We start from the raw sequence: 12,875 nt of genomic DNA on the forward strand, positions 1-12,875 counted from the left end.
CAGTGCTCCTCTCTACTTCTGAGATCTGTTCCCAGTGGACCTCTACTCTCTGCTTCCTGTATCTGGCAGTCGTTTCCAGGAGAGCAGAGCCATCCAGGGCAGTTCCATAATTTTGTGCCCATTTCCCACTCATTTCTGACAGAACCTTTCATTTTATTGAAAACACGATTGTTTTTACTGTTCCTCCCTCCCAGCTTCAACAAAGGTGGAGGGGGTGGGTCAATATTTTATATAGGTATTTACTTAGCATTAACTCTTCAAACTGTCATTTTAAACTTTAGTTTCATTTTTTAAAAATCTATGACATACCCTAATTGGAGGTGACAAAAAAAAAAATCATGGATAATCCAGAGGATGGAAGGCATTGGGGCTAGTGGCTTTACTCCACAAGGTTTTGTAAGGATGGAGGTTTTAAAAAAAATGAGTCTATATCTGTGGATGGAAGGAAAAAATAATTTTAAAAAATGATAACTCTGTCCTATTCTTTCAGGGTCAAATTCCAGAAAAATCATACTTTGGAAATTCTTTTCTTTCTCTTTTCCTCCCCCCGCTGCCCCACCCCCAACACACACACACCTTTTTTTGAGACAGGGTTTCACTCTGTTACTCAGGCTGGAATGCAGTGGCATGATCACAGCTCACTGTTGCCTCGACTTATCTGGGCTCAGGTGATCCTCCCACCTCAGCCTCCCAAGTAGCTGGCACTACAGATGTGCACCACCACTAATTTTTGTATTGTTTTGTAGAGACAGGGGTCTCATTATGCAGCCCTAGTTGCTCTGGAACTTCTGGGCTCAAGAGACCCGTCCACCTAGGCCTCCCAAAGTGTTGGGATTATAGGAGTAAGCCACAGGGCTTGTCTGTGTTAACCTTGTTTCTGTTACTTTGAGGAAGGTTGCTTTTCCAAATGTACCTACTTACAAAACATCGACATTAAAATGCAGATTGGGAAAGACTGCTGGGTGCAGTGGCTCACACCTGTAATCCCAGCACTTTAGGAGGACAGGGTGGGAGGATCGCTTGAGCCCAGAAGTTTGAGCCAAGTCTGGGCAACAAAGTAAGACCATCCCCCCTTTAAAAAAAAAAAAAAAAGAAAAGGAAAGAAAAAGAAAACAAAAGTGGAAAGAGTAAGACCTAGTCACAATTATAAAGGATTCAAAGTTAGGAAGAGTGAAGCTCATGTTTTTTTGTTTTTATTTTATTTATTTATTTACTGAGACAGGACCTCACTCTGTTGCCCAGGCTAGAGTGCAGTGACATGATCAAAGCTTACTACAGCTTTGACCTCCTAGGCTCAAGTGACTCTCCCACCTCAGCCTCCCCAATAGCTGGGACTACAGGCACACGCCACCAAGCCCAGCTAATTTTTAAAAATTTATTTTTTATACAGACAGAATTTCACTACATTGCCCAGGCTGGTCTTGAACTCCTGGGCTCAAATGATCCTGCCGCTTCCACGTCCCAAAGTGCTGGGATTACAAATTGTGAGACACTGCACCTGGCCAAGCGCCCCCCCGGCTTTTTTTTTTTTTTTTTTTTTTTGAGATGGAGTCTTGCTCTGTCGCTCAGGCTGGAGTGCAGTGGCATAATCTCAGCTCACTGCAACCTCCGCCTCCCGGGTCCAAGCAATTCTCCTGCCTCAGCCTCCCCAGTAGCTGGGACTACAGGCACATGCCACCATGTCTGGCTAATTTTTGTATATTTAGTAGAGATGGGGTTTCACCATGCTGGCCAGACTGGTCTTGAACTCCTGACCTTATGATCCACCTGCCTTGGCCTCCCAAAGTGCGTCAGCCACTGCACCCAGCAACCAAGCCCATGTTTCAATTGTATATGTTGGTGCAATAGTAATTACGGTTTTGCCATTTTAATAGCAAAAAACGCAATTACTTTTGCACCAACCTAATATAAATGCATTATTAGAAATGAATCCAGGTAAGTAAGATGAGACTACTGGAAAGTAAATGATTGAATTCCTTGTCACTCTAAGAAAAAATGTAATAGTAAGTCTGTAATTGTACACACACAGCAGAGGTCTGAATAGTAGACCCTGAGTTCACCCATGTCTAAAAGGAAATCCAATGATAAGTAAACATATCATTACATATTACTGTTTCAACACAGGCAGGCTTCCAGTGACAACTGAAGAGACAAGTGGAATTATCAGTGGCCTACCTGAGGCTACTGAAGAATGATACACCTGATGTTTAAGTTAGTTCTCATTTTACTAGACTCTGTATCCTCTCTGGGGAGCATGGTTTTCATTATTTAAATTTCAGGTTCTTTAATCTTAAAATCACAATTGGCATCATTCCATTAATTTCTTCAGCAATCACCAGTAGACCACAGGAATTTAATACCTTGCCACCAAAACTTAGGCAAATTAAGTCCCCAGCTAGAAGGAGCTACACTCAATACACAGGAAGACAAATGTTAAGGTGACCAGCAAGTGTAAAAAGCAGGCAGAGAAGGGATAAGTCGTCATGCTTGTTGCCATTATGGAGAGGGTATAACCTTAAGAAGTTGCTAATCACATTTCTATTGATGGCAGGGAGGAGCACCTGACTTTATGCGTGAGCTGTTCATGTAGTTAAATGACTGTTATAAAACATGACCTCTCTGTTATATGAGTACACACACTCTGAACTGGTTGTTCTCTTCATTAGAAATAGAGTCACTCTGTAAATGATTTGTAATGAACACTTAGGCATACGCTGGCTGTACATCTCCTGATAGCCCTGGCCTGGAAATTCTGCTGCTGACTCTGTTGAGAATTAGTCCTGAGACTTTGGGCAAACATAGTTTTCTCATCTTTAAAGTGAGGGAGTCTGACCCTTGCAGGTCTAAAATTATTTGTCTCTGGTCATAAACATATCTCGAACTTCAGACTCATTTTTGGCTCTTATTTCTTCTTTTTGTGTTAATCACCAAGTTCTGTTGGTCCTTCCTTCTAGGAAGGAAATTGTTTTTGAATCTCCCTGTTCTGTCTATTCTCACAGCTACACATCTGCTGTTACATCATGGTTGGACCATTATAGTAGCCTCCCAAATGGTCTCCTTGTCTCTATTTTCTCCCATCCTTATTTGTCCGGGGAAATCTCTCAGTCTTTTTGAAATACCAATTTCCCTACCTCACTTTTTTGAATAAAAACTTTGGAGATAAAAAATAGAGATTGTGACTTCTCGGTCTTTTGACTAAGATCAAGTGTAAAGGATAGAGATTAAACATCTTTTGGCAGTTGAGGCTTTCCACAATCTAAATTTACCTTGTCTTCTGTTTCCTTGTGACATTACCACCTCACCTTATTCCCCAGTGTGTTTCTGCCTGAACCAAGACCAACTGGACCTGTCTGCTCACTAACAAACATGTTATTTACTTTCCCTCCTTCTATTTCTCAACCCTGCAACATTCTTACTACTCCTCCTTGTTAATCAAATCCTAGCAACTTTTTTGAGACTTGGGATGTTCTACGTTTTGCCGAAAGCCTTCCCCCACCTAATCTAACTTATGCTAATTTTCTCCTTTCTCAGAGCCTCTCCTAGCATTTATGACCTCTGGTATGTATTTTGACATGATTCCTTACTATTAAACGTTATTACTGATCTTATCATGGGTGTATGTCTGGACAAAAATAAGACCATTTTACATTTATTTTGCATCCTCTGCAGCACCTGGTAGACACTGTGTGTATGTTAAGCACATAATCAGCACCCGTGGACTGAATTTGCCCACTTGTTTCCTAGTGCCTTTCAAAGACAACCTGGTTTTGCCTTTTCCTTTCCATTCAGGAGCTAATTCTATCCTCACGTGTCTGTCCTACCAGTACAGCCCTCTCTCCCTAATAGAGGGTCCAGGGCCCCCATTTATCCTGTTCTCTTTGCAGCACTTTGTAGCAGATCAGCTGTGTTTCCACATTTGCTCTTTGTTTTCTTACAGTGGGCTACTTAAATAGTCCATAACTTCTGCTCCATACAGTCACGGGCTGCAGAACAAGAGGCCTGTTGGAATTGCCATAACCAAAGAGATTGTGTATATTGTAGGGGCTGGGGAGTGGGTGGAAACTCACAGAAAGCAGTATGGTGAAGGGTTTTGGTGTCTGGTATACACGCAGGCTCTGGGACAGTTTTGGAGATAGGTCTGGAAATTGGGTATATGTGACTGAGATGTATGGCCAAAGGCAATTTCATAAACAACTATAAAGTCAACAAACCCACAAATTTGCTTTTAGAGCTAAAGTTAATATTATGCAGTTCAGTCTCTCTTTTTTACACACAAGAAAACTAGGGTCCAAAGAGGTACTTGCAAATAGTAGATAATAAATATTAGCTGATTGCAAATAATCTAATCAAGTCGGTCTTTAGACAGATTCATTCTTTATGGTATTTAATGTCAGAACGAACTAGTCTTGGTTTTAGTCAGCAATTCAAGACTAAATCATACTTGTCAGCATGATAACTAAACAGGACCCATCAAGGGAATCTGGCTTTGCTGACACCTTGATTTCAGACCAGTGAACCTGACTTAGGACATCTGACCTCCAGAACTATAAGAAAATAAATGTGTGTTGTTTTAAGCCATCAAGCTTCCTGTAACTTGTTACAGCAGCCCTAGAAAATATAAAGTGACCTTAGAGATTCTTCAAGTAAAGGTAAACTTCAGTAATATCTTTATCTCAATAGCACTGGAAAATCAGATAAGCCATATTAATTATGTTTTTTAATGTTATCAGATGTGGGCCACCAGCCTTAAGCCAGGGGGAGCTTTGTAAGACAGGAACATATAAAATGATAAAAGCTTCTTTACGTACAGTTTTCCTGACTCTGATTCTGAGTGGGACAACCAGTGACAATTGCAGGTGCAGAGAAGAAATGCGTATTTATTCCTCCACTGGGAAAAAAAATACCATCCAAAGCTACGTGACTTGAGGTAAATTAATTTGCTTATTTAGGCAATTATTTAAGCTCAGTTTACTCACCAATAAAATGATAACACCTACCACAAAAAATTGTTAGCACATAAAATGATTATAGATTAATTCGTGTATTTTCCAGTCCTTGGAAATGCAGATTCCCTATGTGGTGTTGGTCAATGGTTAATGCCTGTTGTTCTGGCCAGGGATTTTTGATCTGCCAGCTGTGAACAGTTTGTCTTCATTCATTCATCTTTCAATTCTTACTTATTAATTGACAACTAAGTACCAGGTTCTATTCTAGGCATTGGGAATGTTTCTTTAAAAGTTTCTAAAAAAAAAATAAAAGGTTGGATCTCTGAGATATATTATTAAGTGAACCAAAGGAAGTTCCAACACAACATGCATAGTGTGATACCTTTTGTATAACATTATGTATATATCATATAGAGTTATGTATATATCTGGCCAGGCATGGTGGTATGTGCCTATAATCTTAACTACTTGGGAGGCTGAGGCTGAAGGATCTTTTGAGGTCACAGGTTTAGGCCAGCCTGGACAATATTGTGAGACCTCATTTCAAAATTTAACAAAAAAAAGAAAAAAGGAAGCAATATGTATATATTTGGAAGGCTAGATATGATGCTGCTGCCTTTGGGGAAGGTAACAAAATCATTTTGGTGAAAATTGGGGAATACAGGTAGGTGGGATGGAGGCTTTCATATTTTACTTTCTGAAGTTCTCTGTTGCAATGCTTCTCAATCTATAGTGAAGAAACACATCTGGGAAACTAGTGTGGAATGATACTTCTGTAAAAATCCAATAAAGATATTAGTAAAATGATTTTTAGTTTTTTCTTTTTTTGAGACAGGGTCTTGCTTTGTCACCCAGGCTGGAGTGCCATGGCATGATCATGGCTCACAGCAGCCTTGACCTCCCGGGCTCAAGTGATCCTCCCACCTTAGCTTCCGAAGTAGCTGGGACTACAGGGTTTGCACCACTATGCCTGGGTAATTTTTAATTTATTTTGTAGAGATGGGGTCTCACTGTGTTGCCCAGACTAGTCTCAAACTCCTGAGCCTCCCAAATTGATGAGATTACAGGCCTGAGTCACCTCATCCAGCTGAAATTTTTAAGGACATTGAAAATACAAGCCTGCATTGTTTATCATTAGATTCAACAGACATCAAATTATTCTGTCAACATGCCATAAAAGTTTCTAAACGTTTACTCTCAATTCTTCACTTACCTCGTTGAAGATGGGTAATAAGTTCAGAGTCAGGTGCCAGTCCTTGGGCCACAGGCCACTTTTTGAATGGCATTAAATATATATAAATTAATATTATGTAAATTAATATATATGTATAAAAATATATTAATTTATGTCCCTGCAGACATGCCCTATATTCTACCCCTAGGATTTTCAGTTACATGAATACATAACTCCTTTTTATTTATTTAATCTTAAATCCATCTTAATGGAAAGACTGATAAAAGGAATATTGTGGTACGCTAGAATGTGGAGTCTATAGATACACACACACATATTACACTGAACATATATGACTTATAGAATTGCAATGACTTGAAAAAGAATTTTGACTCAGTCTGGTAATAATAGAAACAGATACACTGCACAGAAGGGGTTCAGAGGATGGAGGAATTTTTTTTGACAAGGTAACAAAAAGGAGGTAATATGTGGTCTAGGTTTTAAAGACTACATTCATAAACATTGGTCAGAAGGATAAGTGTGGAAGACCATTTTAGGCAGAGGGAAAACAGGTGCCAAGATGGGGAGGTATGAGATTGCTGGGTGCATTGAGAAATACAGTGAACATCTGTGTTTCAGCCTGCCCAGTGCCCAGTCTCCCTTCCTCAGTTCTCCCTTGAGGACCTGCAACTTCTCCATTCTCAGCAAAAGTGGTTTGGGTAGGACTAACCTCTTTCCTACTTTGTGAACTAATCTGAGTCTCCCATCGCCCTTCCCTCCCACACAGCGATTGGTTCTGAATGTCTGTCACGTCCAGAACTCTTGCTGGAACACTTGCAAGGGGAGGAGAGAGAAGTGCTTGTTCTTGCTGGGATAACTGAGAGGAGGATTTAAGCACAGAGCTACTGAGTGCCATCTTGACACAAAAGAGAACCAGCTGGAGAATGGAACCAGCAGAGAAAAGAGCAGAGACCAGAGCTAGAAACAGAATCCAATCACTTAGTTTATTTCCCTGCAGCCATGCCCTGTATTCTACTGCTGGGATTTTCAGTTACACGAACACTTAACTCCTTTTTACTTATTTAATCTTAAACTCATCTTAATGGAAAGACTGACACAAGGAATACTGTGGTGTGCTAGAATGTGGTGCATACGTGTGTATACTAGGGACTAATGTGGCTGAAGAGGTGGGCGAGGGCAGGCATGTCAGGCATGTGAAGGGCTGAGGAACAGAACCTCATTTTAGGGGACTCTCAGAAACTCTGGAGGGTTTAAAGCAGTGTTTACCTCAACAAGAAAATCAAGAGCTATAAATCAGAAACTGTAATATTAAGAACATTTAGTTTTTCAAGCTTTTCTAGTAGTTCATTTCTTTTTATTGTTTGTCTCTAATAATTATAAAACTTGAAAACAGGAGAAGGAGGGCTACAGAAGTAGCTGGGGCTGGAGCAGTGACTTCAGGGACTGGAGATAGCCCTGTACAATTAAAAATAGAAAGGACCTAGCAAGTCCCTGGAAATGACATTTTTAAAATGATTCCATTTTCCTGTTAAGGATTAAGTTGTAATTTTATTTTGAGCAATGAAGTGGCTGACCCCTTTTAGTAATGTTTTCTATTTCATAATAAACATTCAACAGAAATAGAATTTCAAGAGGAAACTTTTATAAATAATGAGAATCAGCTATTCCAAAGCTCCCTACACATTTTAATTAGTTTTCTCCCAGGAACACATTCATTAACTATTTTGAACACTATAAAACAAAAGTAAACCAGCACCACATCAAGTTCCCTGCGTATAGCTGTCATGTCTGTTTAAATTCTATAGCAGTTTGTGTGTGTGTGTGTGTGTGTCTTGTGATATTTTTCACAATTCCAGGCCAACTACTTTGAAGCATGCTCCTAAATTTGGATGTGTCTGATTATTTCCTCATGATTAGATTCAGGTTAAAGATTTTTCAAGGAATACTCCATAGGTAATGTTGTATCTACTCCATGCTTCGCATCTAGGGGCACACGATGCCCAATTTTTTGTTCAATTATTGGCTAATTTTTATCATTTGTTAAGGTGGTATCCATCAGATTTCTCCATTGTAAAAGTACCTTAACACCCTTGCAATTAATAAGTAATCCATGGGATTATTCTTCCACAGTAAATAGCATTCTAACAAATATCAGTATCAAAGAAAAATGGCCCATAATGAAATTTTGTACAGTTAGAATGACTCTAACAAATCTCTACTGAGTATTCACTAAACTATGTTATGCTAGGTACTAAGACCAAAGTGGTGAACAAATAGAGTACATGGAATGCTACATGAAAGGGTAGAATGCTACAGGAGCATACAGGAGAGGAACAAAGACCATTACATGTGAAGAAATGGAAGTTCAGAGATGTGAAAGGACTCGACCAAGATTTTAGATCCAGTAGCAGAGGTGAAATTAGAACTGGTTTTTCTGATGCCCAGTCCAGTGTTCTTTCCATGACCACACACAAGGGCTCTACTGTAATGTTCGTTCTCTGGAACAAGTATAGCATTTGTTACCACAGTGAAAACAATGATACCTTAGTACTAAAAGAACAAGCTTTCTCCAGATCCACCACAAGGTGCTTTAGAGGGAATTTCGATTTAAACTGTGTGCATTGTAACATTGAAGTCACTGGAGACCTAGTCTAGTTTTGCCTCAGGGAACTGTTTCTTTATAGTGTCACTGTCACACACACATGCACATACACACGCAGGCACATGCATACAGCACATAACTGGATATTGCTTATCAGCCCCATCTTAAAAATAGCACAGAACAAGATTTGTATTTTCAGCAATCAGGAAATGTTCAGACGTATCTACATCCTAGTCTTGAGAGTAACGACTTACATTTGATACCTAATTTTTATAGTTTTCACAGTATTTTCATATACTATCACTGGACTCTCAAAAACAACCCAGTTAAGGCAGGTGTGGTTGGGCACAGCTGTAGTACCAGGTACTCAGGAGACTAAGGCGAGAGGATAACTTGATCCCAGGAGTTCAAGTCCAGCCTGGGCAACATGAGACCTCATCTCTTAAAAAACACCTGAACTGGCCAGACGCGGTGGCTCACGCCTGTAATCCCAGCGCTTTGGGAGGCCGAGGTGGGTGGATCACCTGAGGTCAGGAGTTGGAGACCAGCGTGACCAACATGGTGAAAACCCCGTTTGCGGTGTTAGCCAGGTGTGGTGCCGCATGCCTCTAATCCCAGCTACTTCAGGAGGCTGAGGCAAGAGACTCACTTGAACCCAGAAGGCAGAGGTTGCAGTGAGCCAAGATCGCGCCATTGCACTCCAGCCTGGGTGACAAGAGCAAAACGCTGCCTCAAAAAAATACAAAAAACACAAAAAAACCCCACGTGAATTATTTCTTAAGGTGGGAAAGAGGGATCAGTGTAAAATGTTGGCTGGATTACTGTCTTGCCTTTAGATATAAAAATATCTATACTTAATTTTCAGAATTACAAAATTAGGGAATGATCAAACGTATATATATATTATTTTTCAAAAGCCTGCGGCACCCAGTGTTTCAAGGTGGTCTCGCATTCAGGGACTAGCTAAGCAGGTCAGACCCTGCTTAGCTTCCAAGATCAGAGAAGACAGGGCAAGTTCAGGGTGGTGTGGCTGTGGACCATGTTTTTATACCTATAATTTATTTATATTCATTCACTCAATCCTGCTGTATGCAGGACGATCTCAGCTTCAAACTCAAAAGCTGGATCTGGTGGTCAGCTCTTTCAGGCACTGTTTTGTCATGGGATTTAAAGATCTCTTGTGCTTAGTTTTGGATCTGTAAACATAAATCCCAACCTGGATTCTTCCCTGGGCTGACGGAGTTCAGGGAGAAAGGTAGCAGTAGATAAGTCATATGCTGGGAAAGCTTGGACTCTACCCTGTCATGAAAACTTTCAGGAACATTTCTTATTTCTTTTTAGAGACAAGGTCTCACTATGTTGCCCAGGCTGGCCTCGAACTCCCGGGCTTCAGCAATCCTCCCGCCTCACCCTCCGATGTAGCTAGGACTACAGGACCGCGACCCGGCGCTGCCTAAGAACTGTTTTTAAACGTGAAAGCGACGACTATCATTTGCTTTTTGCTCTGCTCTTCATCTTCTGGATAAACCTCGTAACACACTGCTTGTTTTGGGGTAAGTGAATTTAAGTATTATTATGGCATTTCCAATTTTCACGGAAGGACTCTGGCGATATCATAATCGTCACAAGCCCTGAAAGGGCCATCAGAGGTCAAGCAGGGAGGTGGGTTTCCTGGAGGGCTTAACTGTGGGGTAAGTGACTGGAGGGGGCTGATCAGTTTCCCCTTTCCCTCTTCCCAGAGCTCAGTGGTAGTCTGCTGCCTACGCCCCGTCAGACAAGTGGCCTGAGTCCCCCGCAACCCCTGCAGGTCCGGCCGCCCGCGCCAAGCCTCAAGGCATCCAAGCCAGGAACGATCGCGGTCAGCTCTGCCACGGAATATGTGCAAGACCCGGCAGCAGGTTCCGGGGGAGGCGAATTGATTTCACAACGGTCGAGAAGGAGGACCCCGCCCACTTCGTCATTTCTCGGAAGCCCAGGGGACTCGCCGGAAGAGCGGCTCAAAAGCCGGAAAACCGGCAAATCCGAGTCTCCCGGCGCATGCGCGGCGCAATCGGCTTCGCGTGGTTGCAGTAGAGAGGATCCCTCCGCCAGCCACTGCATCCGGCGGCCGGATCTAACTTACCCGCTAGCGTTTTACCCTTGCGCGGCCGTGGCGTAGGCGGTCTTTTCCCTTGGTCCCCGGCGGCGCCGCCTGTTGTGACGTAAGCCGCAGAATCCGCTGGCTTAGTTCGGCTCTGTTTCCGCGAGCCTGACTCTTCCTGGGTCTGAGGAAAAGTAAAAGTAATTTTGTCATTTCCTGAAACTTCAAGTTAAACCTTTAAGCTGTTCATTTCCTAAAAGGGTGAAAACGTGGGCACCCCTCGAGCTAGTTCATCGCCTTTTAACCTGTGAGTTCTGTTAAAAGGAAGTAACTGCAAAATGTGTTCGCTGTTAGGTTTCTTTGGAAGTTTTGGGTTGTGTTCATGCGTTCTCTCGGCGTGTGGACTGGGAGAAAGTGGAGTGCCAGCCATATGAAATGACAACTGTATATGGAGGCTGGGAGGTATAATGCCCATTCTGGCTTGATGAAATTAATGAAATTTTAATTAAGTTTAATTTTCATTTGAATTACCCAGGAATAGCATCTTGAAAGGCGGGGCATAAAAAGCAGTTAAAGAGCTTCGAGAAACGGTTACTCGTTTTGTAAACTAAAGACCAAATGAAAATCCAACTGCACTAGAAAAGAAAGAAACTTATAAGGGCCGAAGGTTTTGTCTGCAATTTACAGCTAATTAGTCTCAAAGATTTCTGTGATTTGCCCAAGAGAGGTGGAGTCGGGGCCACTGCTTTCCCCAGGACACCGCCGCGGCCCGCTTGAATACTGCCGCCGTTAGGACCCGCCGTACCTGGCCGTCCAGGGCCTCTTTTCTTGTCTTCCACTCTCACTTGTCTTTTCTCCCCTTTCCATGTTTTTGGTTCCTTTCCTGAGTTTCCCTTGTCTTCACTCCCCTCCCCCTTTGCTTCCTCTATCTCTTTAACTTCTGTTTTCTTGATGGTGGAGCCAACTTTAGTTTCCCTTAAAAGGCCATAAAAGGAAATAGAATAATTTTAAAAATGTCTTTTCATAAGGCTTGTTTTCTTGTCTTAAGCCTGTTTTTTGGTGGGGGGTGAAAAAGTTCATATGCAGATAGACATAAAACTTCTTTTGGTAAAAGCTGCCCTCTATTTTCTTCCATAGCTGTCCTGTGAAAGTAGGAGTGTGTGTGAATGGTGAAGCAAAGAGAGGGAGACATGGGGTCAGTAAAAGAGGGAGCACAGCGTGTGTAAGGAGTTAATTAGAACCAGAGGGCCTGGGTCTGTGGCTCATGCCTGTAATTCCAGCACTTTGGGAGGCTGAGGCGGAGGACCCTTTGCACCACTGCACTCCAGCCTGAGCAACAGAGTGAGACCCAGTCTCAAAACAAAAAAACAGAAACAGGAGAAAAACCATCCATATAAGCAGAGAGGTACTTAAAATGTTGCAAAACTAAATTCCAAATAACGTCTGTGGATTCTACAAAATCTAGGAAATACACATTTCCAATAAATCTTTGTACATTCATCTGTAATGCATTTCCTTAGGTGATTTGGGTCCTTTAGGAGTAAATCTGTATCTTTAGCTGTCCCAGAAGTAATCACAGGCGTTCATTGTCTATTCAATGACAAAGTATTGTGAACTATTCTATGAAATAATAAAATATCAGTGTTTTCAGAGTACATGGCCTTTTCAGTAGCCTTTTCAGTGTGGTGGCACCTGTTCCCAGTTCTGCCAGTGGATGTTGTTATCTTTGATCTACAATTGGGAAGCTAAAACCCAGAAAGTTACTTGTCTAAGACTATACACCTCCAAGAAGGCAGAACTGTGGCTGCTATTTCCAACTTTCTAGTCTCTGAACATGTAATAAAGAACTGATTTCCAATTTACAATGAATAATAGAATTTACTAAAATATAACAACTGACCAAAGTGTGCTGTTTTATTACCAATTTCTCTCTCTCTCTCTCTCTCTTTTGTGACAGAGTCTTGCTCTGTTGCCCAAGCTGGGGTGCAGTGGTGAGGTCTCGGCTGACTGCAACGTCCGCCTCCCAGGTTCAAGCGATTCTAACTGCGTCAG

The sequence above is a fragment of the Gorilla gorilla genome, chromosome 2 (assembly GCF_029281585.2).
Source record: "Gorilla gorilla gorilla isolate KB3781 chromosome 2, NHGRI_mGorGor1-v2.1_pri, whole genome shotgun sequence".
NCBI lineage: Eukaryota > Metazoa > Chordata > Mammalia > Primates > Hominidae > Gorilla > Gorilla gorilla.